General features: G+C 39.1%; 1 protein-coding gene across 1 annotated transcript in view; it reads left to right on the top strand.

Moving 5' to 3' along the window:
* Positions 1 to 3,928: 3,928 nt before the first annotated feature.
* Positions 3,929 to 27,947, top strand: part of sema5a (sema domain, seven thrombospondin repeats (type 1 and type 1-like), transmembrane domain (TM) and short cytoplasmic domain, (semaphorin) 5A) — a 234,231-nt gene continuing 210,212 nt past the window's right edge. The window contains exon 1 of the mRNA XM_033985975.2: positions 3,929 to 4,519. The gene's annotated coding sequence lies outside the window, so the exon portion shown is untranslated. The remainder of the gene's footprint in view (positions 4,520 to 27,947) is intronic.

Genomic DNA, 27,947 nt, shown 5'->3' on the forward strand with positions numbered 1-27,947 from the left:
GTTAGTTCACACTGAACAAATAGTTTAGTTTTAAATAAATGATTTGGGCTTAGAAAGGTTATGAGTTAAGGGAAGTAATTACGTTGTTACTAAGGCTCAATCATTTTTACTGCAACTTTGAGCATCTGGAGTGCTTCATCATCTTCATCACCCATCATCATCATCATCATCATCATCACTCATCATTATTACCACCATTATCATCACCATTATCATTACCTATCATCACCTGTCATTACCCCATCATCACCACCACCACCACAATCATCATCACCACCATCATCATTTATCATCATTATCATCATTGCCACCATTATCACCATCATTATCATCATTGCCACATTATCACCATCATTATCATTACCATCATCACCACTATCATCACTCATTATTATCATCATCATCATTACCACCATTATCACGTCATTATCACTCACCATTATTATTATCACCATCACTGCCATTATCATCATCATTACCACCATTATCCTCACCATTATCATCATCACCACCATCATCACTCATTATTATCATCATCATTAACACCTTTATCGCCATCATCATCACTCACCATTATCATCATCATCACCACTCACCATTATTATCACCATCACTGCCATCATCTTCATCATCATCATTACTATTATCATCATCGTCATCATTACTATCATCATTATCATCATCACCACTCATCATTATCATCATTATTATCATTATCATCACATAGTCATTATCATCATTATCACCAATAAACTTTGTTAATTATGAGTTAATTAATGAGACTATTTAAGTATTATTTAAGTATTATAAAGCGCCACCATCTCTTTTCAACCTTTTTACCTCCGAATGTCGATTAGAATAGAACATGACAAGTTATTATCAGGATGTCATTGTCAAGAAAACAGATGTGCTGCTTTTGCCGTATAAACCTAAAGTTGTCTCAGTTGGCGATCAGAACCCCGTGTGCATTCACCTGGAGAGAAGGAGGTAATTGAGACAGCGATGGCAGAAAATATATTCAGATACATAGGAACAGCCAGTCTGCTTGTTCCTCGCCACATGCAGACAGTGAGAGATGCCACTTGGACCAATTCAAGTGTTGCCTCTTTAAAATGCTCTCAAAATTAACCTTCCTTTACCACTCCGTCTGTCATTTTAGAAAGAACACTCACAACAAATCCAACAATATGCAAATGATTTTAGTTCAAGTACTGTACTGTGTACAAGTACTGTGTTCAGATGTGGGATGTGGGACATTTTTTAAAATGTAGCTGTCCAGTATATGTACTTTTGTAGGGACTACAGATAAGGGCCGATATATGTTTTTAGGATTATCAGGAAGTTTCTGTTCCTTGTATTTTGAATCCGCTCTTTTTGCCGTCTTTTTTAACCATCTTGTTAAGGTCGATATATTTGTTTTTCTTATTTTGCATATCTCCACAACTAAAATTGCAATATTGTCATGTATTACCACGTATCTCTCATACTACAGATTTTGTGGAAGTGGAAAAACTGACCCAAAGTCTTGCCATATGGTAATACAGACAACAAGGCTGGTATGTAACAAAGTAAATGTAGTGAAGTACTGTATTAAAGTACAAATTTTAGGTATCTGTATTTCACTTTATAAAATTTTACAGTGGGTACTTTTTACTTCACTACATCTGAGAGCAGGTATCTGTACTTTCTACTACACTCCTTTTTTAACTGGACTGAAAACTAAAAGTATTTTATTACCATTTGAGACGAGCTGAAAAGGCTGAGGGTTTATTTTTAACACTTTCATACTGTAATTTGGGCAAAAAAGACAAAGAAAAATGGCTGGAAAAAAAAAGATTCTATTTCTTCTGTTGAGCAAAATTCAGCACAAAACTTTATGAAAAGCAATACATTTGAAGCTTTATTCAAAATCTTCATGATAAAACTTACTGTTTAAGTACATTTTTACTTTAATACTGTATCTGTACATTTACTTAAGTAACAACACTGAGTACTTCTTCCACTGCTGACAGCCAATACATCTGTTGTGGATTCTGCTTCTTCCATCACACTGAATTGTTTATGAATATAATAAAGTATTTTTAAAACTCCAATGAAAATGTCAGCGGTGTGAATTTGCCTGTGTGATTTCTCCGTTGTAGGGCTGAGAAAAGTTGTTATATTTGAACCATGTGAGTCCATTGTGCCCTGCTTTGTTGCTTATGTAAAAAATGACCAGTCAAAAACCAAGGGCTGAACATTCCCAGGGTTTTTTATGCGTACGGTAATGCACACTTTATGTCTCGACCTCAGCATCTCACTGAATTGAAGCGATATGTGACAATAGGATCATGTGATACACGACCTGTTTTAGAGAGGGATTTAAAGGCTTTACTTTTGTTGGAAAAGTTTGGGGCTAAACGTTTCGAAAACCTGACTTTTTATGATTTTTATCCATGAGGTGCGCAGCTGTAACTCATTTTACTAAGAAAGAACTGTAAGAAAGACCAGTAAGAGCCAGATATAACAGCTTTAGCCTTGTTTTTTTTTTTCTTGTTTTTTTTTCAATGCTTCCACACACTTTTGCAGACTCAAAGCAAAATGCCCTTTCTTTACAATATAGCAAAGGTACATAAAAGCCTTCACAAATATTTATGAATTAAGATTAAAGAATACCTGGTAATATAAGGGCTTCAGAGTTTCTTTGGTTGTCATGGTAATGTCTGCTGGAAACAATTATGTTCAAACTAAAAAACAGGAGATGCCGCCAAGCATTAAAAACTGGCTCTTCTGAGTGTCATGGGAGAGATTGTAAGTTGTAGAATTTGGCCAAAATAACTATCTTTTTGAGTTTGAGTCTCTCCAGGAACTCCAGTTTCCAACCGCCATCACGGCATTGAGAATTAGATGCTCCAAAAATGAAAGTAAATTAGCAGAATTTAGTCCCAGACCTGCAAAAGATTTTCAGAAAGTGGGGTGTCCTCTAAGTCAAAGTCTAAGTTTGTCCCCCTAAGAGATATTCCACTGTGTCACCCTCTTCTGTGACTGTTATCCATCAAATCTGTATCTGACTCAATAGTGTTTGCTTCATGTTGATGTTAATTACATTTTTACATACAATTCCTACACAAAAATGGCCTTTTGTCAGTCTCCATGTGCAGTAATTTGCAATTTATAATTTGTTTTGATATAGTTTGACTCTGAATGCCTCTAAATGCCTAATTAAAGTTGTAAAGCAGGAGTGTCCAAACTTTTCTAATTAAGAGCCACATATAAAAACAGAGACAAAGCTGAGGGTCGATTGAGGGCCATAGACTGGTCGCAGTACAGTGAATACTTCAAATCTGCGTTATTATTACAAGGTACACTGAACCACTAGACCTTTATTCATGCTTACATCCTCAATGGAACACGTTAAATATTTGATATGGGCTTGTTAAAGTAGATTTTCAGAAATGTACAGTAAAAAGTAATGTTTAAGGTAATATGGGCCAATTCACCTGGAAGCTTGAGGGCCAAGAAAAATTGGTCTGAGGGCTATATTTGGCCCCCAAGCCACAGTTTGGACATGCCTGTTGTAAAGCCTCATCCATTTGCACGATAAGGAAACATATTGGTATAAAGTGAGCTAAAACTCCACGTGGAACCATCACATTAAACCTAAAAGTACCATTTTTTAAAGCGATAGTGACGTACAAAGCCAATGCCCGTGTGAGACTAATAAATTGTTCTTTTATTTTTCGTTGAATGTCACTTTCACTAAAAATCCCCATTGATTTGAAAAGTGGGATAACGCCCGTGTAAAATGTGCCTGGATTGGGACAGTGCAGCCTCCCTTCGTGACGCGCAGTCTAACCGGTCTTATAAACCCCCCTCATTGGCTCTGATTGTCCATATACTCTCCATAAACTTGTCTACGGTGTAGTACTGTGTCATTCTACTCCAAACCCCGAACTTGGCTGCGCTCGGGTCCGTGCGTAATGCTCGTGCCGTGGGTCCACCTGCAGCTCCTGTTCTGACGCGCGCTGCCACGTCTCTCCGCTGCCGCTGCTGGGGCTCACTCTCGCTCTCCTCAGAACCCCGCACACTTCTAGACCGTAAACCTCGTGGCTTTTCCCCCCCTCCTCGTGACAAGCCTTTTGGGAAAGTTGTGCTTCGCTCCGGTGACGTACAGTGCCTCGCGTAACGTGGGGTTGTGGGGGGGCTTCATTGTTTTGTTGCGCAGGGCTTTTGACTCTGCGCGGCGTCGGGTTTCATCAGCACCAACACCAACCAGCACCACCACGCCGTGCGCTGACTGAGGAGCCACCGGCAGCAGCAGCAGCAGCAGACTCTCTCAACACTGGGACACGGACACAATAGAGCCACAGAGAGGAGACTGTGCAGAGCAGGAGCATAGCGCACTCCAGTTATAGGACCCTCGCGAGGATATTTCACCTTGTTCTACCTCCAGGTTTGATTCGCAGCGGCTCTTTGCACTTCTCCCCCTGGGCAGGACGCACTGGTCTGCACCGTAGATGATCGTTGGACACCTCTCTTGGTAAGAACGCATGCTCTTAGCTTTTATCCCAATACCTGTGCGCTTTTTTTTTTTTAAGTTCCTGCAGAAGCGTTGCGGCTTGAACAATCTTTAATTCCCCCAACACATGTGCAGACGTTTATTTATCTCAGTTATGTTTCATGAAACAGATAACACGTGACAACTGCGGAGTGTTCAAAATGTATGGTACTATTATTGCAAAATGGTACAATTCCCCAAGGCACCATCAGTTTTTAGAAGTTTCAAGAGCTGTGTTCCTCTTGTGTCCGCTTGGTGGTGCTAGCACAGTGTCAGCCTATTATGGTATCTTGTGTGAACATTAGTATTATTCATCTGTATCTGTGTTATGCTGGGATTATGTTTTTAGTTAAGTCCTGTGCATTGTGTGTAGTTTCATGTTAAGCCCCCAGCAGATTTGCATTAAGGGTGTGGTGAAGAGATGCGCACTGGAAGATACTAAATAAAATAGTTGTGTTTATTTATGGAGCGATGAGGAAGTGCATTTTATTAAGGCAGACTTTGTGTTCAAATGTCAGATCGAAATGGATTAATTAGAGTTAGTTTTTTTCTATCACAAGCAGCTGCCTTGAATGTCCAATTTGTTATTATACCTGGATATTACGGATGCTGATGCTGACTTCTTCAAACTTGGAATTGTAATGACTTGCGTGCGTGGAGTGTATAAATGTGTTTTATTATTTTGTCATTCTCTCTCCACTTTATTTCTTTGCAATCGCTCTCAGTCAGAGATGCACTCATGACAGAATCTATCACTGTTTCTAGCTCCTTTTCTCCTTCCCTCCTTCTCTTCCATACTCTTCTTGCTAATTGCTTTTTTTTCCTTTCATTTCTTAAGACTTGAGGCACAAAAGATCCAAGCAGCATCTGTGACCTTACCAAATCGCACTTTTTTTATGTACGGCGTGGCAGCTTCTTCTCAGAAATGCAATGTGCCGGTTTCATTTCGTTCTACGCTTTTTTTTGCCACTGGTTCTGCACACTTTGGCCTCTTCATCTCCAACTATGAAATTCCACATAATTGCAGCAGTACGGTGTGGATTTGCGAGTTTATTTTTGTATTTTCTGTAAAAGCAAAACATATATAACTTGGTATTTCTATGCTGGTTACACGAGTTGCGTCCAGAAGGTATAGAGAAAGATGTTTGAGAAAGTACAAATATGTTTCCCTCACACTCTGCGCATTAGAAGTATAAGCGCTGCTAGCAGTTTGTCAGTTCTTCAGAGCATCCCTGGATGTCTTTATGTGGGATGCCGTTCAGAGCCGCCTGTTCCTCTTTGAAAGGATTCCACACTAACAAAATGGTGTCTTTGAATCGCTGAGCTCATACCTGGAGCTGAGAGACAAAAAAAAGTTTTCCTTGTGCATCTGGAGATCGGTTGCACTCGGATTCATCGCTGCTGCGTTCCTTTCCTCGTCCCGGGAGTTTGTGCATGAGAAATGGAAAGAGCGATGTTTTTGTCTGAATAATGTTTCCTGAAGACTTTCGGCGATGCTGTGAAGTAGAGCGATGTTAAAAAACCTCGTGTTTTTTTTTTTCCTACGTATTAATCAGGTGCAATTTTCGATTCAGTCTTATTATTTGGTCTTATTAAAAACTAACATAAATGGCTTTCGATGTGAATTTTCTGAACATACACGATCCAAACTTTTAATGAGTCCCGCTTAACGCAAAAACATTCAAATTTTGTCCTCCAAAGTTTGAATTCTGCTCCGAGCCATGTACTTTTGCTGACTGATACTGACTGTAGACCTTTTTGATTATGGTGTTAAACTTATTCAACACTGCTGCGAATTATATTATTCCACTAAGCCAAGTTACAAGTTACAGATAAAAAAAAGCACTATTGAATAAGTACGCACTAGATATATGTGAAAAAAAGACATATTGTGGGATATTTTGGCTGTGCTTGTCACGAAAACACATTTTGAAGTGGAATATACTACTGTAAATATCGACAGTAAACGACAATGTTGAAACCAAACCATAAAACATATATTCTAATTGTTGTCTTGGATCCAGAATACACACTTTTTCAATATTTTACTACGATGTGCGTCTGGTCACAGGTGAATCTCCCATGAATCTTTGTGATTAACAGGTGCAATAGCCAGTCTGGGACACGCATGGTTTGTCCCGATCAAAAAAAAGAAAAGGACAAAAAAATGACTTCAGCATCAATGCGTGAACCACTAACCTCTTAATCTGAGTTGAGATAATTTAGATTGTATTTCTAAATCATAGGTGACCAATGAGCTCCTTTATTTCACATGTATCACTCAAAAAAAACCCAGATCTGATGGCGCGATCACGTTTGACCCAGCTTGAGACGTGACAAAGAACATGGGGACCAGACTTATATGAATTTGTATAAAAAGATAAAGAGATCAGTCTGGATTTGCCAACATAATAAGTAACAGAATGCAACACTTGAGTAGTCAGCTTGCATCTATAATGAGTCATAGAAGTTATTTATTCCACTTTCTGCAGCTCCAATTTAACCACAGAACAAAAAAATAACCAAACTTTTCCCACTAGTCTGAAGAAAAAGTCCCCACGATAAATATTGACCACGACAAAACATTGTTCCATGTGTCATCTACTGAACGATGGGTCGATATAGTAATTATGTTGACAGGACTAACTCCAGTAAAAGCAAAAACATCCCCAGAAAAACGAGCACGTGGTGGATCGTCAGCTAGAAAATCAACGTAATCCCTCATTCATCCAAAACGTTCGATAATTTTGATGTTTTTCCTCAAATCTAAAGGAACATCCAGGCGTTCCCAGCTTCTATAGAGCTGCGTTTGTGCTTCCCCGCTTCCCTTCTCTTCACATCAATCATTTGAACTGATGCTATTATAAATTGTGATCACACCAATTAGTGGACCATTAACTGGATATAAGCGCTAACTGCTAACGAGCTTCATTTATGTATTGTTTTCCCATGCCCGGAGGTGCACAACTTTCCCGAGTCTTCCCCGTTGCTGTTTTGGTATTCATGGCAGTTGTGATTGTTGTTGCTGGAGCTTTTGTGGATTTGAAAGCTACAATTGAGATAAACACAGCTCTGTTTTGGCTTTAGATCCTGAAGAATCCTCTGAGTCTGCTCCTGCCGTACTGTGCTTATCCATGCCAAAAATGTCCCGGTACAAATGCTTGGGTTATTTTATACTTAAATGGTTTTTAAGCATAGAACTGAGTCTGATGCCTTAGGTTGGAAACATGAAGGAGCGTTGCAGTGTCAAGGTCTAGTAACATGAAGCCTGTGTGTAGGAAGCTTTCTATTGATTTTTTGAATTTAGAATGTTTGATGTGATTTGAGTAAGTTTGACGAAATCTGGCAACGAAAAAAGTTGAAGTTGCCGGGATTCAGAATACACACTTCTGCAATACCTTATGAAAATGTGAGTCTGGTCAGTGGAAGAATTGCACAATCACGTTTGACAAAAGCAAGTATGAATCTGTATAAAAACGACAGAGAGATATTCTGGATCTGTCCGAAAAAAGTCTCAGTTTAAGTTGCAAAAAACCCGTATTATTTTGCAAATTTCTCTGGTTTGAAATGGCATTTTATAAACTAATCTATCAAGTTCAGATTTGTGCCTGTCCCAAGCTGCTAAACATTTGGAAACGTTTTATTTCGTCTAATTTGTTTCACGTTTTGCAATAAACACAATACAATAAATTTCACAATTCAGACTTTCAGACTTTTGATTGTTTGGGATATTTAATCACAGCTTGTAAAATGGTTGAAACAGGTGTAAAAAGAAAGTCTGAAAGCGCACAAGTGAACAGAAGAAGCTAGTCACGATAACATATTTTGAACTACGATACATTGCTACAGAGAGATATTGCGATAAACGATAATATTGAAACTTCTTTAATGCACTGACGCAATAACATTAATGCAAGATAATCCCAGTAAATGTATTTTTAAATATACAGTCTCAAATAAACAGCAAATGAACCATAGAAGTCATGTAGTCTACCCTCTACTGCTCAAATCTTAGCTTATTACATAAAAAAAAATTGTCAAATGACCACAAGATCTATAGTTTTATTTAAAATCGGCTTCTGAAACTTCGTAAAACGCAAAGTTATTAGAGCATTTCACAAAGTCTTGCATTTTAAACTGCCTTTTAGAACTTAAAACAACAGCGTTATAGATGTTAGTTAGCACGTAGCGGGTTTGCACGTAGCCGTTAGCCTCTGCGATGCCTTTGAACTTTTAATATTTGACTTTTTTGAAACATCTATGGTTAAAATGAATGGAAAATGGACGTGTGGAACCTGAGCAGACTGTCACTGTGCAGCTCCTTAGTAATTATCACGCCAGGCTTAAAGAAGAAGAAGCTACGTAACTTATGTGTCTGCGCTCAAGTTTGGATATACAATTAGCAGCTGCCTTAAAACCAAGAGTTGAATCAATGTGGTTTACAAATGACGGCCCATTAGGAGCGTGTTATTAGGAGCGTGTTATTAGGAGCGTGCCGTTTGGCTGTGAGGACTTCAGAAGGGGGAACGCCGTGAGGAGGAGATGAGTGGTGAGCAGACGAGGCACATTCCAGCCCCGGTTTAAAGCGGTGTATATTTAGTGTGATTGATATTTGTGTTGCGTGGGGAATTCGCCCTCCCTGCCCGACATGGGACACTGGCGCAAACAGTGCAATTAGTCCAGGATTCATAGTGGAAATGACCCCCAACACCTCCCGAACACCCCACCCTCCCACACGTTGTCGCCATGGAGACTCCAGTGAATGACATCCAGCTCTTGTCGGGGGTTGACCTTTGCGATTCCCAAGTTCACGAGCCGGGTTGCGAGCCCCGCTGAGAGTGATAGCGCAGGGTTTTGTCATGTAAACCAAATAAGCCATTGCCCCCTGGCCCCTCGGTTACCCTCGGGTGCTCTTTGGGCGCTTATCAGACTGCGGAGCTGGAGCGTCCGGGGACCGTGGGGGCAGATTGTGCACATATCAGGACAAAAGAGCGCACTTTAAACACATTGACTTACACAGGCACCTCCTTGTACTAATCTTCTTTCTGGTGTGATTTATGGCTCTTAAAAGATGAATGCTTAAGTGGCTGAACTCGGGAATATCGTGCCCTCAATTCAAAAACGCTGTAGCGAAATATTCCAAATACAGACAGAAAACATCATAGTGTTGAGGAATATATGCTAATTTAATACTGATAAAATTGAACTTGCGTCAGACAAAATGGCAGCAAAAAGTAAAAGAAAACAAAAGGCTGAATACATTTACTATTAAAATTATAAAATGATTGACTGATTTTTTTTTTCGATAACAAAGGAGCGAACGCTTTTATCATTCCTCTGTTGTCACATTTATTTTGAAAGTTTTCCTCAAATTGAATAGTTAGAATAGCGCGCCTGGTCACCACAACAAACCGCCATTATTTAGATAGCGAAATTGAGCGCTACTGTTGTAAAGTTTACCCCAGATGCCCTTCCGTGTTACAGTCTCTAGCTGCACTGCCTCCATTAAGTTCAAGTATGAGCGTTTTAGTATCTGATCGTATCTGCTGTACATAACTACAGAGCAGTGTTTGTTTACAGTGACTTTGGCCCTCTCTGGTCTCTCCTCCTTCTTGGATGATTTATTACAAGTGAAGCTGAGGACTTTTAAACAATGGTCGCAGTAGTTTTCTGTACTTTCCCGCTGTGTTCTGTCCTCTCATTACACCGGCTATTTATACATCCCCACCACTTTAGCATTATCCCTTTCCTCCCTTCTTCTTTTCCTTAGACCTTTTTTTAAAACTATCCCTGCTATCCGTGAAAGTACAGTGCAGTCGTCCTGAATATATTCACTGACCCGGTTAGTTCAATTGCAGAAAGTTGTCCGGGCATAAGCACAAGTTTTTTCTTTCTTTTTTTTTTTTTTTTTTTTGTTTCGTGGTGGAGATGGTGCTAGGAGAAGTTGCCATGACGACCCCAAAGGTTGGCCTGCATTATTTTTAAGCGTATGTCTGTCACAGAAAGTGTTGGCTCAATAAAACTTTATCATTCACAGCGGTTCTTCTGTGTTGTTAAAGGCCAAAGTGTCAAGATGATGTTGCCATAGAGAACAGGGGGAGGAAGCTATAGGGCAGAGTGAATAGTTCTTATAGAAGCTGCTCATTGTTTGCATTACTGAACACAGTCAATACAATGTAGAGATTATGTAAAGAAGAAGATGAAGGTAAGGAGTCGGTGAGTTTCTAGTAAACTGCATTTTGCATTCAGTTACTGTGGGCGCCGCCATCGTCTTTGTGGTTATTATTTTGCATGGAGCTGCTTATCTTGACCAGAAATGTACGGATTTATATGGAGTTTAAAGGATCATACAGTGTTGGTCACGTGAATATAGAACGTTTTACACAAATCAACCATATTTTAGCTGCAAAACATTTCTCAAATTCTCCATTGAAATGAAAAGGAGGATTCCAGCGCAAAAAAAAGTGCAATTTATGTAGCGTTAGAGGCAAAAGTGAGCGGGGCAGAATAACACCAATAAACTGAGCAAACAGGAAAAGAGCAACACAACAGGAAATGATTAGATTTACTACATTTACATAATCAGCTGCTGGAGTCGTTCTTTACAAAATGTAGTTTAAAAGTGCCACCTTTGTCTGGAATGTTCCATATGGCGGCATTATGCAGCACATCTATGCCTATGGAAACAACCAGGAGGCAGCACCAGGCCACGTTACAGGTCAGATCTGTGGAGAGGCAAAACTGCTCACAGAAAGAGTGCATGTATTTTACTGCTACTTTTGAGCAACACGAACACCTGTATTTGAATGAATGCAGAATAAATCATTTTAATGCCATACTATGGAACATTTTAGGCAAAGCTAAAACATCTCCGTGGGGACAAGCGCTACCAAAAAAGTTAGAAAATGAACTTTTAAATCGTAGAAGGGATAACACTTCAAACACTGAAAAGAGTTCAGTCCAAGCTAGGTCCCTCACGAGAACACATTTTGAAGTTTGATACACCGCTGAAGTAAATATAGACGATAAACGATAATATTGAAATGAATTTATGCCACTGACAAAATAACCCAAGAGCAGATTTAAACCACAAAAACTATTCTAAATCTACAATATTGTTAAAAAGCCATGAGCTGCAATAAATAAACAGTTGAAGGAACCACTTTAGTGCTTGGTTTGCATCTATAATGAGCCATAGAAGTTTTTTATTCATCTCTCCACAGCTTAAATCTTATCATAAAGCTAAAAAAATAATCTAAAATGTTCCAGTTGTGCAAAGAAAACGCACATGATAAATACAGAACCCCAAAAGTATTGTTCTATTAAACATATATCAAACGATAAGTGGATGTAGTAATGATCACGACAGAACTAGGTTTTACCAATAAGAGACTTTCCATCAACAATGCTTATTTTTTCGTTTTTTTCTCCTTGTTGCCACAGCGCATTTTTCTGCCTTTCTGCGATGAGCAATAATTTCTTCATGAATTAATAAGACGTCTCATTGTCATCACCCGTCTTTTCAGAATTAAATTGGGTTTGATTCGCAAATTATTCTTTCGTCGTTTTACACAGTGTTCCAACTTTTAACTTTTTCGAATTTGTAAATGTAAAATCATCCGAGTGACAGGTGCAGAGTAAATCGTGTGTTCTGTGATTTCAGCGTTTGTGGTCGGACTCAAAGACTCTCATCTCATGTCCGGATGTCAGGAGGAATTAGCCTCTAAACCAGCGCTCATTTGGCTTCACTGTTCCGCTGCGTTAACTCTGCTCCTCTGTTAAACCCGAGTCAAAAAAGACCTAGATCTTTGAACCAGTAAGAAAAGGGGCTGTTCCTACACCACTATTTGGGTCAGCGCTAAATAATCCCCAAAGCTTCTCTCTTTCTTCCTCCCTGAGCCAAACTCTGAAAGGTTAGATAAATCCCGACTTTTGTGACAACAGGAGCACTTTTAGTTTGTGGGTTTTGGTGGATTTTGTCGGAAACTTAATTGAGCGAGGAAAGAGGTGTGAGTCAGGAGCTAAAAGAGGATTTTCAGAAGTATAAGTCATTGTTTATCGTCTGATTCAGGACCATTTGGCAAAGGGTGAAATGAGGCAAAACTTATCTCCAGGCCGGTGATGGAAACAAAGTACACAAGGAAAATGACGACTTTTAAATCCAATGTTTAGGAATCTGTACCCAGTTTTACACTTTTACTTCAAAACTTTTAATAAGCAGGTATCTGTACTGCATTTTCAAACTGGACTGAAAACCAAAAAGTACTTTTCGTATGATTTGAGGGGTGATTTTTTGCGCGTTCATGGTTTTTACATACACATTCCACAAAAAAACGACATTATTAGTGTTGCTACTTTTGACCATTGACCAAAAATGCAATTATTTATCAATCTAACTACACTTTACTCGACAGCGGCTCAGTCAGTACAGCGTTCGCCCTCTGAAGGTTGCCGATTTGAATCCTTTACCTTGATTTAAAGCGCTTTGATTGCCTTGAAGGTGGAAAAGTGTGACCATTGACCATTTTTAAACTACATTTTTAAACTTGTCGGTATTTTTATGTGATATTTGAGCCATTTTTAAGTAACAAAATGAAGTACTTCTTCCACTACGGCTCCAAACCCACATAAAACTCGCCATCACCAGTCGTTGTACTTCTGAACTTGACCACTTGAGGCATTCATCAGAGTCATTTCAGAGCAGCAGTTGGGATATATTTCTCGTTTCTGTGTCTTCTTCTCTTACAGCGTGTGAGGTTTTGCAGAAAAAGTGCAGTGGCTCCTGGGAGACTCTCTCTGCTATGTTTAGACCTGGTTAAATTAGCAGCCTGCACCGTTTAAAGTACGACATGGGAGCACATTTTCTAGACTGCGTGTTTATGTTTTGGTCTTCCTCCTGTCTTCCCTCCTCATGTGATCAGCGCTTATCGTTACAGGGCGCATCATTACACTCTACGCTTTGTCTGCACTCTTTAAATGCCCTTTTCATCGCTCTGACACTTGGCCTGATCTCCTGTAGCTTTGTCTCATGACTACAAGCGTTAGATTGTTTCTTCAGAATAAATACAAGTCAATATGTTCAAGGAAAATGTCTTAAAAATATGATTAGCAGTTTGAGTTCCGCCTCAGCAACTGCAGCGCTCTTGGGCAAGACACCTGACCTGTCCTGTTTGTGGCATTTTGAGTGTTTCTTGAGGTGGAAAATTGGGTAAAACGATAAATTTCAGATATAAGCCGCGATAGAATATAAGCCACAGATTTTCATGTTGCAAAATGAGATATTTACCCAGAAAGACGGCACATGGAAGTTTTTTTTCTATTTATTTTTTAATTTTTTTATTTACACGCTTTTTATCAAATTGTGTCTGAAAATCGCTAGTACAGCACCAACGCCATCAACACAGGACGAACATACCTACATGTTTAGAAAATAAAACAGCACCAACAGGATCCATCTGCTTTTATTTCCTCTGAAAACTTTTGTCGTCTTTTCACATTGACTAACTCCTTCTCGCTGCCTCCCATTGATTTCTTAATGCCAAACTTACGTGCAGTGGCTCTATTTCCTTCTTTGATGCCAGATCCATTGCCTTTAACTCAAAAGCTGTATCGTCTGCATTTCTTGGTGTGTTTTCCATGTTGACGGTGTGTGCATGACGCGCAAAATGACAGTACAAAATCAAGTGTATTCTTCAGCGCATAATCTTTCCCCACGTCTTTCTCACTTTTGCTAGAGAGCGTCCCCCGTTGGCCGTTAGCCAGTAAAAACCTATAAATTACCCACACCATTGTATAGCCTGCAGGGTTCAAAGTGTGGGGAAAAAAGTATCGGCTTATAGTCTGAAATTTACAGTACATGTACGGTACTTGTCTTAGTCTTATGAACAATAACTATAATGAACTAAAGTGTATTAAGACTGATTCTGACTTTGTAACTGCTTAATTAATACCCTACCTCCAACTGGATTACTAAGTCCGACTCATTCTTAAACTATTTCCAAACTTGTTTTTGTTGTGCTTGTGTCTGCTGTATAGTTAAACTCTGACACCCGTGGATTATTATGTTATAGTTTGCGCATTTTAAATCATAATATTCATCGAAGAATGAAATAAGTACGTCACTGTGGGCGTATTTACCAGTGGCGGTGAAAACGGGGGTTGATCGGCAATATGGCGTCTCGAAAATAACGATTAACATGCACGAATCACTCAAAAACAATTTCAAGAGGGTAAATAAGAAGGGAAACAACTATAACAATCCAAGCTCTCTGAAAAGTTGGTTTTGTGGATTAGATCTGCATTAAGTCTTTCTTCATGGTTTATTAAGGTTAATTAAGTAGTTATTATGCATTGTAACCGAAATTTGCCATTTTACCATTTGAGTAAAACATATTTGATCATTATTCAGAAGAACCAGAGCTTGTTCTACTTTTTGCTGTTTGATTTCACTTGCAAAACACAAATTTGACACAAAAAAGTACCATTTATTACTTTTCTCATATTTTTCTACTTTTACTCCATCGTGTTTGAAGTTACATGTATCCATTTCCCTCTGGTCTTGTCGTATTTGGACTTTTTCTGTAGCACTTTCCAAATGCAGTATCTTCTTCTTAAGCAGAACTTCCCAGACTTTTCCTTGCTGTTTGTATATGTTTTCCAGTCGGAGCGGTGGATGAGTTTTTTTGCGCCTCACGGGACCGGCGCTCTTATCTTTATAGAGCATATCATTATACGATAAGGAGCGCTTTTGATGTGATCTATGGCACAGCAAGCAAAGCCTTAATTTGATCAGCGTCTGAAAATAAATACAGAAAAACCCTTTTAATCTCCGGCAAGTGAAAACATTTATCGCTACTTTGAAATGATTACCAAGGGCTAATGAGAGCAATATCCTCGAAAAGATGACGTCTACAGATGAGCGCGATTGGTTTTTATTTGGAGTTTATTCCTTTATATGAAATGTTTGCGATAGGATCTGGGAGATAAGGCTGCACCATACTGGTAGTTCAGCCACGCAGGACAAAAAAGATGCAACCGGAGATTAGAGACGGAGAGGAAGAGCGAGAAAGAGCGAGAGGGGACGAGGGGATAAGACCCTCCAGACAAAGGGAGGAGTCGGCTTTATACAGCGGAATAAAGAAAGAACAAGGCCTGGACATGAAAGGATTTTACATAGTGTTTGTGTTTACTGACGCTACTTTAATATTTCATTTCTTTAAACCCTGTACATGTTTGTCTTCTATAGTTAATGTTCTGGTATAAAGGCATTAAAAGTGTAGATATAATGGTAATCATACTTTGAATTTATCTTTTTTTTGTCAGTATTAAATCTGCACATTATACTATTTTCTGGTTATAGACTATATTGTTTTCTCATTTTTATTTATTGGTAAAGGGACAGGACATATTAAAAACCATAAAAACCTAAATACTGTGTGCAAAGGTTATAGCCAATGTTGTTAATCTTAATCTTTTATCTTCAGAACTGGCAGGTTGATGTAAAACAGTCATTATTATATCATTATACGTACAACACACTCACTGTACACACAACACACTCACTGTACACGCAACACACTCACTGTACACGCAACACACTCACTGTACACACAACACACTCACTATACATACAACACATTCACTGTACACACAACACACTCGCTGTACAAGCAACACACTCGCTGTACATGCAACACACTCGCTGTACATGCAACACACTCGCTGTACATGCAACACACTCACTGTACACGCAACACACTCACTGTACACGCAACACACTCACTGTACACGCAACACACTCGCTGTACATGCAACACACTCACTGTACACGCAACACACTCACTGTACACGCAACACACTCGCTGTACACGCAACACACTCACTGTACACGCAACACATTCACTATACATACAACACACTCACTATACATGCAACACACTCACTATACATACAACACATTCACTGTACACACAACACACTCGCTGTACAAGCAACACACTCACTGTACACGCAACACACTCGCTGTACACACAACACACTCACTGTACACACAACACTAACTACACACACAACACACTAACTATACACACACAACACACTGACTATATACACAATTATACAACAGTTCATTTGAAGTTAGAAATTAAAAGTTAAACCAAATCCTCAGTATAAAATATAATGTTGTTACACACAGTGACACAATCACTGCTCTAAAGCTTTCAAAATCTTGCCAGTGCATTGGTACATAGACTATCATACACAAAACACCCTGCTAATCCTCACATGAAAAAAGACACACATTAAAACGTATTAGATTGATTTAAATTATAAATACAGTCATTAACAATTTGAAACACAATATTAAATCTTTTGAGCGAGGAAACATCTCCAAAATGTTGCGTAGAACGAGAAGCGTCTTTTCTCAGCAACATTTTTCTCATATTTTTAAACTTGTACCGGAGATCTTATTGTTCCCAGTAGTGAGTGTTTAGTTTGAAGGAGCCCGCATCTCCATCTCCATAACGGGAGAGTGGGTTCGTTACACGGATGGATGAGGCAGTTGCGTGTCCAAGAAGCGTCTCCCTCAGGACACTGGATTCTGGTGCTTCCAAGAAAGACTTCAGTGAGTGATAGAAACCCTCAGAGAGTTTATGGAAGCAGAGACGGAGCAAGAGAGAGACTGTCCTTGGTGCTTGGCTGCAGTAAACACAATGCAGCCTCAGTCCAGGAGCTCAGACCACACAGGCCGACGGGGTGTGTGTGTGTGTGTGTGTGTACTGCGGCGGTGTGTCCTTTCTGCAAGCAGGGATGAAGGCTCTGTCAAAGTTTCACCGACTACACCGAGTAAGCGTCGTTCTGTAGTCACTGTTTATTTGTAGCTCTAAAAATACAGAACCAGGTTTGAAATTAAAGGTCCACTGTGTAACTTGTCCAGTTAAAGGTTCAGATGTGTCATTTAATATTTTTCCATAATTTTACCACAGTTTTCCACAAGTATTTTTGCAATAACTGGCTGAAAATGACAACAATTGATCATTCACTATAGGCACAACACACTCATTATATATACTACACACTCACTATATATACAACACACTCATTATACATACAACACACTCGCTCTACACACAACACACTCACTATATATAGAACACACTCACTATAGATGCAACACACTCACTGTACATACAACACACTCACTGTACACACAACACACTCTCTGTATACACAACATATCCACTATAAATAAACACACTCATTATACATACAACACATTCATTGCACGCACAACGCACTCACTATACACACAACACACTCATTGTACACACAACACACTCACTATACACACAACACACTCATTATACACACAACACACTCACTGTACACACAGCACACTCACTGTATACACAACATATCCACTATAGATACAACACACTCATTATACATACAACACACTCACTATACGCACAACACACTCACTATACACACAACACACTCATTATACACACACCACACTCACTGTACACACAACATATCCACTATAGATACAACACACTCACTGTATACACAACATATTCACTGTCCACACAACACACTCTAAACACACAACAGCTGATAACAGTGTGTGCACATTTGTGTCAGTGTTTGGCTAATACAGTGGTCAGATTATGCAGTGTATGAAAGTGTGCGTTGCGTGTGTGTCTTTTCTGCTGCTCTTGTTCCATTGTGTTGAGTTATTCCCTGGAGGAGCTGGAGCACACACTGCTGACTCTCCACTGAGCTCCTTCTGTTGGCTCTGTCCTACTGGGAGCCCTGCAGATTTTGTCAGTATTCTCTGCCATGAGATGTGTGTTTTTCCCTCCTCGCTCCGGTTGTAGATGGAAGGAAAGTGCGTTTTAAAAATAAATAAAGCGAGCTGTGAGTGCTGCGAGCCATTGTTTGCTCTTAAGAAAACAAGACGCGAGCTACAGAAATAACATTATAAGAACAAAGACAGACAGAAATACTATCCTCATCTGGACAAACGGTGGATGAAGTAGTCAGTTTTTGTTTTTTTTAAGTGAAAGTACAGATACAAAGGTAAAAAGTCACTCCAGTAAAAGTAAAAGTATCACATGAATAAAATCAACTCAAGTAAAGGTATTTAAGTGCGTGTTTAAAAATGTAGTTTAACAGTAAAAAGTTAAAGTATTTCACACAAGTGTAATTCATTTGTTAGTGATAATTGTACTGATATCGACTATAAATGATACAGATTTTGGTCAACAGTTGCAGTACAAATCGATTTCTTAACTTTTTTAGTGACTTTTATGTGTTTATTTTTGTTTTTCTCAAAGCTGAAACTTGGACTCAAAAACTTTTGTCAGGATGTTACAGGTAAAAATAATCCCTCAAATCTTATGAAAAGTACTTTTCACTTTTCAAAATGTAGAAAGTGGAGTAGAAAGTACAGATACCGGCTCTCACAGTAAAAGTAAAAAGTAGTAGTATCCACTGTAAAAAATTACTTTAATAAAGATACCTAAAAGTGATACTTAAGTGCAGTACTTTTTTTTACTTTTACCTTCCTACCTTCCACGCCTTGACCTTTTTGATTTGGAAAATGTACAAAGTATAAACATGGACCAGACCAGAGGTGGGTACTAACTTTTTCTTTACTTTTACTTCTACTTGAGCGACTTTTACACTGTGTATTTTACAGTGGAACATTACTCCCACTATGACTGAGACTCCATAGGAACGTGTACAGTATTAAATGTTTAAATACCTTTTTAAATTTCAGTTTCGTTCACCATTCCTTCAGATATTTTCGAATTTTTGTGGTCTATCCTGTTCATGCTTTGCCCTTCACATTTCATCGACTTCAAATACCAAATCAGATGTTATGTCTAGATTCTTTCAATTACACTTGAGTAGCAGTTTACCAAAATACTTTTTACCCTTACTCGGAACATTATTTTGAAGAAAGTTTACTCTTGAATACAAATTTTTTTCCACTCTGAACTCAAACTTGAACCAAAAAACCAGTGCGAAAGTGAACGCACCCACAGACTGTCCTGGTTCAGTAAACAAAATCAAACATTACAATGGCATTTTGAGGAGAGGACACGAGGATAAGGTCGCGGTGTTATTGGACATGACATTAATTATGCATTTGCTTTCTACAATACTGACAGCAGAGCCAAATATGCGTGATAGCATTGGCTCAAAATGTGCTCGCCAGGGAAAATACTAATTAGGGCAGAGTCTTGGCGAGAAGGTAGCGTCACAATACACACTTTGTATATTGATATTGACATTGAAATTGACTTAAAGCTGAACTATGGAACTTTTTTCGGTGAAGGATCCGCTTGCTAACTCGTTTTTTGTGAATATGCTATTGCTTCGCCTCGAATATTCCGCAGCTCGGCTTAAACCTGTGCAGTATTTCATCGCAGTCGTTGCTCTAAAATAGTGTTATAAGGCAGTTTGCAGTCTCGCCTTTCCGCAAAAACGTTTAAAGCCATACTGCGGGACATTCTAAGTGCAGACTGTGTAAAGAAGTGGGCCACGGGAGCGCGATGTCACCCGTAGCGTTCGCCTGTGGTCAAACGAAGCTCATCGTCGAGGCTAGCAGTTATAGCGGCGAATTTGGAGCCGACGTCTATATTCGTAAGTCGACCGCGAGTATCATAGCAACCAAAGAGCCGATCTGGAGCGACGCTGTTGAAGGTAACGCCCCTTTCTGTCCGCACCGCTGGTTTAGCAGTGGGCGGGAGCTTAGCAGTGCTGGAAACGGCGGCGGCGTGCAAATTAGCTATGTACATTTATATATACAGTCTATGATTCTAAGCAATAACATCTCCATGGCGACAAGCAGCTGCTACTGTTATTTGAATGCGGATGGTGCAGTTTTAACAGAACACAACACAAATTTGGTACTTCTTGACTTATGTAGCGCTCCGTAGCAGTCAAAGCTAACATTCTCGTGGATGTAGTAGCGAGGTATTTGACCGCTCTTAGCTCTATGGTCTCATGTGCTTGAGACATTTTAAGGTTACGAAGAAGACGGACCCGGCGTCTCATAGAACAAGTCCGGTTTCTCTTTCTCACAATCCACTCTTCTCTCTACTTGACCCCAGCGCGACCCCTCCTTGACCTTTACCCTTTACCACTAGAAGGCATTGTGTGACATTTTGCTTCATCAAAACACTCCATTTATTCTTTTTTTGAAAGGTGAAGTGATTTTCTGCTTCTGCTATGAAGTTCAAATACTTTTACACAGATAATGAAAAGAATTGCGTTTATTGGTAAATTTGGCTTTTACTGATTCAGAAGAACTTACTGTACCTCACAATGTTGAAATGAAATAAAAATCTGTAGTTTTAAAGGTGTAACTTTTTTGGTGTCATCTGTCTCGTTGGAAAAGTTATTGCTTTACCCAGAATGTTCCACAGTATGGTATTAAATATATATCCATTGAGACACACTGGTACGTGACCCCCTTTAGAAAAGCTACATAGCGGACCATTAAACTGTACACATTCTTGACATACTTCTCTTTTGTAAACTTGAGCTCTATCAGACCATTGTATTGGTAAATGGTCACATTTTATATAGCGCTTTTCCACCTTTTAGGCCACATGGGTCAAACTCAAGGCCCACGGACCAAATGCGGCCCTCCACATCATTTTCTGTGGCCCTCAACAGGGTAAATTAAAAGGTATGATGGTCTAAAAATATTATTTTATCAGGAGATACGCAGTTACACAGCCATATTTTTTTACATCTAGGCAAATGCATCTCCAATATTTGTAACTTGAATTAGTAATAAATACAGAAACAGTTAATTAACAAGTTTAAAAAGTAGTTAGATTTATTTTAGTTCTGGCCCATTGACGGCAGCCATTTTGCGGATGTGGTTCTTGGTGAAAATGTGTTTGACACCCCTGTTCTAGGCACTCAAAAGCGCTTTACATAAACAAATCGTTCACCCATCAGTGTACGCAAACACTGGGGGGTGCGTTAAGTGTCTTGCCCAAGGACAAAACAACTATAGTATTCATTTGTGGGAGCTGGAATCGCACTGCTAACGTGTGGGTCAATGGATCTGACCTCTCTACCAATGATGTTTACGTAGAAAGTGAGATTTGAACCACCAACCTTCAGATCAGCGGACAGACACTTCACCAACTGAGCTTCTGTAGTCTGAAACCTCTCTATCTCCCTTAGTTGTTTGACTTTGCCAAAACACTCCTACACAGGGATACATTTGCTCGCTCTAGACTTGGCGGTCCATAACACACTCGGGTAGCGGCGTTTGTGTTGTCATTAAAAACAGACCTCTGCCCTCTCTGAAGCTAAGGCTCGTAGCATCCTGGCCTCCTCTCTGCTCCCTAAGGCTCCGCGGGCCAACAAGAACTCCCATCCCTGCTCCAGCCCAGGGCAAAGGGGGCGTCTCTCCTGCAGGTTCCAACTTTATATTGACTTTTGAATAGCACAAAGTACAGGATGGTGCAATAAAACAAAATGTTGCAACTGTGAAATTCTCATTGTTTGGAAAGAGTAAAAAGCTACATATTTCCCTCGGCTTCAACTTTTGTGCAGGAAAACCGGAGTATGAGCAGAATTCTTAACGCACCTCTTGAGAACAATAATGCCCTTGCCTCCTGTGTTTGGGAAGGTTAGGGTCAAGAGGAAGGAGGGGTCAGCAATGCATCTATTGACCCCAAAGTCGACTTTTATTGTGTTTTTGTGAAACCTTTTTTTCATTTATCAAAACCAGGCACAAGTAATGACACGTTAGCTAGTTCTGTTCCCAAGATTGTTTCAACAGGAAGGGCATCTGGTGTAAAAATGAATCTGTTAGTGCAAAGACAAATCTATAGCTCCGGGGAGAATAGTTTCTACTTATATTTTTAACAATCCTATCTGCTTATATGTGCATTTTTAGCATTTACCCTGACGCTTACCTCAATAAACACTGTAGCAAACATTAACTATACAACATTCTCCCTCTGCGTTTTTTTAAAAATCAATTCAATAAAAGTATATTTCGTTACCGTAAAGAATTTGTCTACACTAGCCAGTTTCACGTAAAAACTTTTTGTGCTAATACGATTTAAAATGTACCACCATACATGAACACAAAATGGCTTTCATTTGTTATTGCTATCTGCTTCTTCCAGAGGTGCAAAGTAACTGGAAAGTTTTTTGGGTAATTACCACCAAGGCATATTTTGATTTCATTTGAATTTATATCATCGTCACCCAGCCCAAGCCAGTTTGAAGTAAAATAGAATTAAAAACTCAGACATTGTACCTCCTCTGTCCAATATTTAGCAACCTATTCTGTGTTGATATGATTCATTTTTCATTTGCGTTAAAGAGCTCTCTTCTGTCAGTGAACACAATTTTGACCACAAGAATTCCAGTCAAGCCTAGTGATGGTTTATAAACTCAAAAAACTACAAATTTCTACCTGTGACGCAACAATCCAGGGCAAATTAAAATTGAAATTGTAGTGATTAATGAAGCACAATACAACTCTAGGTACATTTTTGATGACGGATAACAATAAAAAGTCATATTAAATGATTAAAAGCCATTTGTTTCTTTCAGCATTCCATCAGATTTGATTTTTAAATTGTGAAACTAAAATTATACAAATTTAGTGCAGCAGTTTGGCTAATTCTGACCAAGCCATAGATGCTAAAACTATTGAAAGTACATTTTTGTTTGAGGAAGTATCGATGCCGTCAAAAGAGTTTCAGAACGGACCTGGCATTTTCCTTAGTGTCGAAAGTACTTTAAAACTGTGATCTTTTTGAAAATATTTTAAATAGTCACTGGCACTTTTTCCTCCTCAGTAAACATGTTCATTATTTTATGGCATATTCAGACCTTTGAGACGACATTTAAAGTTTAATGAAATTTGCTAACCATTACATTCTGCTTTGATAAAAAAAAATAAAATAAAAAATCAGTCTCGTATAACTTTTTTGGACTTGTTGTAAAATTAGTATCTAGTTCATGTAGACCTCCCTATCCCTCGAGACGTCCCAGCTAAGATATTTGTGACTAGCTGCATTAATTAGTGCCAGTTTCAAAAGGTTGTGTTTACTTAAAAAGTGAGCAATTCAGTGAGGAAACAACTACAAAAACAGGTCATTTTGATGGGCGAGGAACCGTAAATCAGAAAAACAGTATAATTTTGTAATTGTATTTTTTTTGCCTACTACCGCCTCACAACAATAGCCTCAAATCATGTCAGTGTAACCAACAATTAGCTTCCCTTGACTCCACAGTAATTGCTAGATATGGATTGAGTGAGTGGGTCTTAAAAGAACAAAAACAACATTGCTACAACTTTGTGGTGTTTGCTACTGCTGTCATTTTTATGTACACGTATGCTAATTTAACTTTTTATTTTGGTGCTTTTTTATTTTGATATTGTTATCCCCTCATCAAAAATGCACCTGGAGTTGTATCATACTTGTTTGTTTAATGCTTGTTTGATTAATCCTGTTTACAAAGCCATCTATGAGCCACAGAAATCACTTCATTTCAATTTGCCCTGGATTGTTACGTCATAGGTAGAAATCTGTAGTTTTCGAGTTCATAAACCTTCACTGGTCGCCATCGTATCCTCTCCTCAAAATGAATTATTTTTGATGTTGTTAATTAAACCAAGAGAATCTGAGGGTGTGTTCATATTTGCCCTGGTTTCGTCCAAGTTCAAGCTCAGAGTAGCCAAAATTTGTATTCAAGAGTAAACTTTCTACAAAATGTTAATAAAGTAGAAGTACAAATTGTTAAAGGACTCATCAAGTAAAAGTAATTGTAAGACTTTTGACATAACTTGAACATGAAATTTGAAGGACAAAACATAAACAAAATATGGTATTTTCAAAGGACAGACCACAAACAACTGAAAAATCATATCTAATGGAATGCTGAAAGAAACAACTGGCATTTAATCATTTAATATTGCTTTTTTTTATTGTTATTCCCTCATTAAAAATGCACCTGGAGTTGTATTTTACTTCATTAATGCTTGTTTGATTAATCCTGTTTACAAAGCCATCTATGAGCCACGGAAATCACTTCATTTCAATTTGCCCTGGATTGTTATGTCACAGGTAGAAGTTCATAAACCTTCACTGGTCACCGTCGAATCTCTCCTCAAAATGATTTTTTATTTGATTTTGAAGACAATCTGGGAGTGTGTCAATATTTGCCCTGGGTTGGTCCAAGTTCAAGCTCAGAATAGCCATAATTTGTATTCAGAAATAATGTTACTGAAGTAGAAGTGCAAATTGGTAAAGTTCTACTCAAGTAAAAGTAATTGCAAGAGTCTGGACATAAAATTAACATGAAGTTTGAAGGACAAAACATGAGCAAAACATGGTATTTACAAAGGACAGATCACAAACATTTGAAAATTTGTATCTGATGGGTATGATTTATTGTATTTTATTATTATAGTTTATTCTGTTTTACTTCAAACTGGCGTGGGCTGGGTGACAATGATATAAATTAAAATGAAATCCAGTTCCAGTTAGTTTCCACCCCTGAAAGAAGCAGATAGCTATAACAAATTAAAGCCATCCTAGTTTCATTTTTAGTTTCAATCCTACCCGGTCTCAAAACTAAACTCTTAAACAATGGACGACATGCATACAGGGCGCCAGTGTGAGCGTAACACCTTTAGACTAACAATCCCACAGCCAGCACACACCTGGAGGCCACATGTGCACCGTGGCCCCTTCACTTTCCCCACCTCAGCATCGGGAAACTCCAGCGTCATCAGGATACGGCAGGGCGGAGGGGTCATTAAGTCATTATTTATGTGCTTTTAAGCGTGTTTATTACCTCCAGACATGGTTGCACAAAGCAGACAGCCACTCTGCCTGCTCCTGAGAAGAATAGAGTAAGTGTGTGGAGGTACCGTAAGGAAACCTGCGGTCTGGAGTCCACTGCTAACAGAAATACTGCAGGCATTAACAGCCTCAGCTCATTGTAACGTCGCCTGCTCTGTTTTTAAGCTCATTTGCAGCCAACAATGTTTACTTTTATTTATGTCCATGTGCCTGAAATGAACCTACAACTGCGTGGGGAAGTTTTTACAGGCAATTTCCGCTTTAAAATAGGCACGTTTTACGAGGTTTTATTAATTGCTAACACATAGTCTGGTCTGTAAGCGGGCTGAGGCTAAGGTTATCCTCTATTGACTGGTCCAGCGCTTCACGGTGGCGCAAAAGCTAGCCCGATAACAGCAAGAAGGTCATTTCTTTGTGTTGGAAAGTTTGCGATGTACTGACTGCAGCAGGATAAAATGTTGGCTTTTTCTTATCGCTCAGCAACTTTAGCTCTTTACCTGCAAAAACAACAATGAAATAAATAAATAAATGACTAAAAAAAACAATTTGATTAAAGTAATTCGCACTTAATCCGAAAAGTACAATTCACCTTTTTGTAAAATTGTTGTTCGGACATCCTTTGTATTCTGACAGCGTTCCTGGGTTGAATAGTGGAAGTGTCACAGATACAACAGCTGCTGCGCCAATTAAAACTGAATTAAAAAGAAAGTTTCAAACCCTTCAATTACTGGACAGTTTGGTCAGGTCACAAAATGAGTTGGCCCTCGATGGTTTATTGTTTTAGCATGAATTAGCTTCCTTTTCAAACAGGGCAGTGATAGTAGCACTGGGCGATATGACAAAAAATAAATTGTGTTTTTTTTCTCTCAAATGGATCTTTTTTTTAATATTTTTTCATATTCTTTTGTAATTATTTTTTGTACTATCTTAAAATGTGCAAAACAGACCTACTTTGTTTTAAACTGTTTGCAGTCGTCCAAGTTATTCCTCACTTTCCAAACATACGCAGTGAGTGTTTTTTCACAACTAGATCCCAGAGCATCACGATAAAACTGACTACAACTAGCATGCTAACACCACACTTCCTGATTCTGGACCAATAAAACGCTTTATACGCTGATTAGATGCAGAAATCACACAGTTGTCTCATTTTGACCCCCAAAATATCTGTACTTTGGCCAAAAAAAAAGACAAAAAATATCTATTTGCATGGATAAAAATGAGGTACCACGACTTAAAAAGCAAATAAAAACATCTTTCAGTACATTTTGTGTTCGTTTTGGTGGAAACGAACACAGAAAAGCCTAAGCCGGTTTCACTGTGAGAGAGTTGGCTGCAGACCTCTCGATTAAAAAGACCCAAGCTGCTCACAATTTGAAACTATTGAATATTGATTCCGTCATTAAAATTAGATTAATTTGCCCTAATTTCTCGTCTGAATAGTAAAGTATGTATGGTTGTTACACAGACATGCCCAGTATTTCCACCCTGCTCCTCTTTGGGCTCTTGTGTACTCAGCTTTGGGCTCTCTTGTCCCTCTTGCCCTGCCTGCTGTTTCCTTTGGCTCTGCTCTTTAAAAGGCACCAACTGTTGCTTATCCAGCTGCGCCTGACCACCCTCGCCCTGCAGTCTGCTCCCCCGTGTTTTCTGTCCTGATTCAATTACCTTCGGGCCGGGACCTCTGCTCCATACCAATGACACAGGGGCCCAGAGGTATCAGAGCAGACTGGAGCTGTGGAACTGACATCCTATTTAAAGACACTTCAGATGGGCATGATTTCGTCATGTTGCTGTCTGGTTTATTATAAGTCACTGTGTGCATTGCTGGGATGAGTGGGCACAAAAATGCATAGTGTTTGGCTTTGGCAACTGAGCAAATTTGGAAGTGTTAAGCTAGCCACGGTGACGTAAGATAGCACCTGTTCATATTTGTTGGAATTTCTTGGTAATACTTTGCCTATAACTTCAAGGAACCACTTTAGTCATGCTGACACACTCAAGAATGAAAGTTTAAGATAACTCCTAAATTAGTAATAGTAAGAAACACGCTATTTTATACTCAATGTCTTTACCAATACCTCACCTGTTTTGTCTCCTGACCTACTTTTCTAACTCATAATCTCCCCGTTAATCTTCTCTTTCTGTTCTTACCCAAACTCTCCTCAACTTAATCCAGTTACTTCCACCTTTCCCTCCTCTGCTATATATTTGTCCTCCTCATTAGCCTATTATATCTTCACTATAATCCACTTTCCCTGACCCCAGACCCCTAGTAACGTCGGCTTTTGCGTCTCCCCTTCAGGTTCGGAACAGTGGGTCATTATGGGTCAGAAAGTCATAACTCCTTCTAGTTTTCCAAAGCAGCTGAGCAGTGCATGGCTCTAAGAATTCACTGGCGCTCACACACCCATAAATACTGGATTGTGTCGAAAGCCCACACTCACGCCTCACGTCCCCCTCAGTGTCCAGCTGGGGCGTAAATCACAATATGCACGACCTCGTCATGCGTGTCCATATTTAACTCTGAAGGGCTATTGATTAGAACAAGC

The sequence above is a fragment of the Periophthalmus magnuspinnatus genome, chromosome 20 (assembly GCF_009829125.3).
Source record: "Periophthalmus magnuspinnatus isolate fPerMag1 chromosome 20, fPerMag1.2.pri, whole genome shotgun sequence".
Classification (NCBI taxonomy): Eukaryota; Metazoa; Chordata; class Actinopteri; order Gobiiformes; family Gobiidae; genus Periophthalmus; species Periophthalmus magnuspinnatus.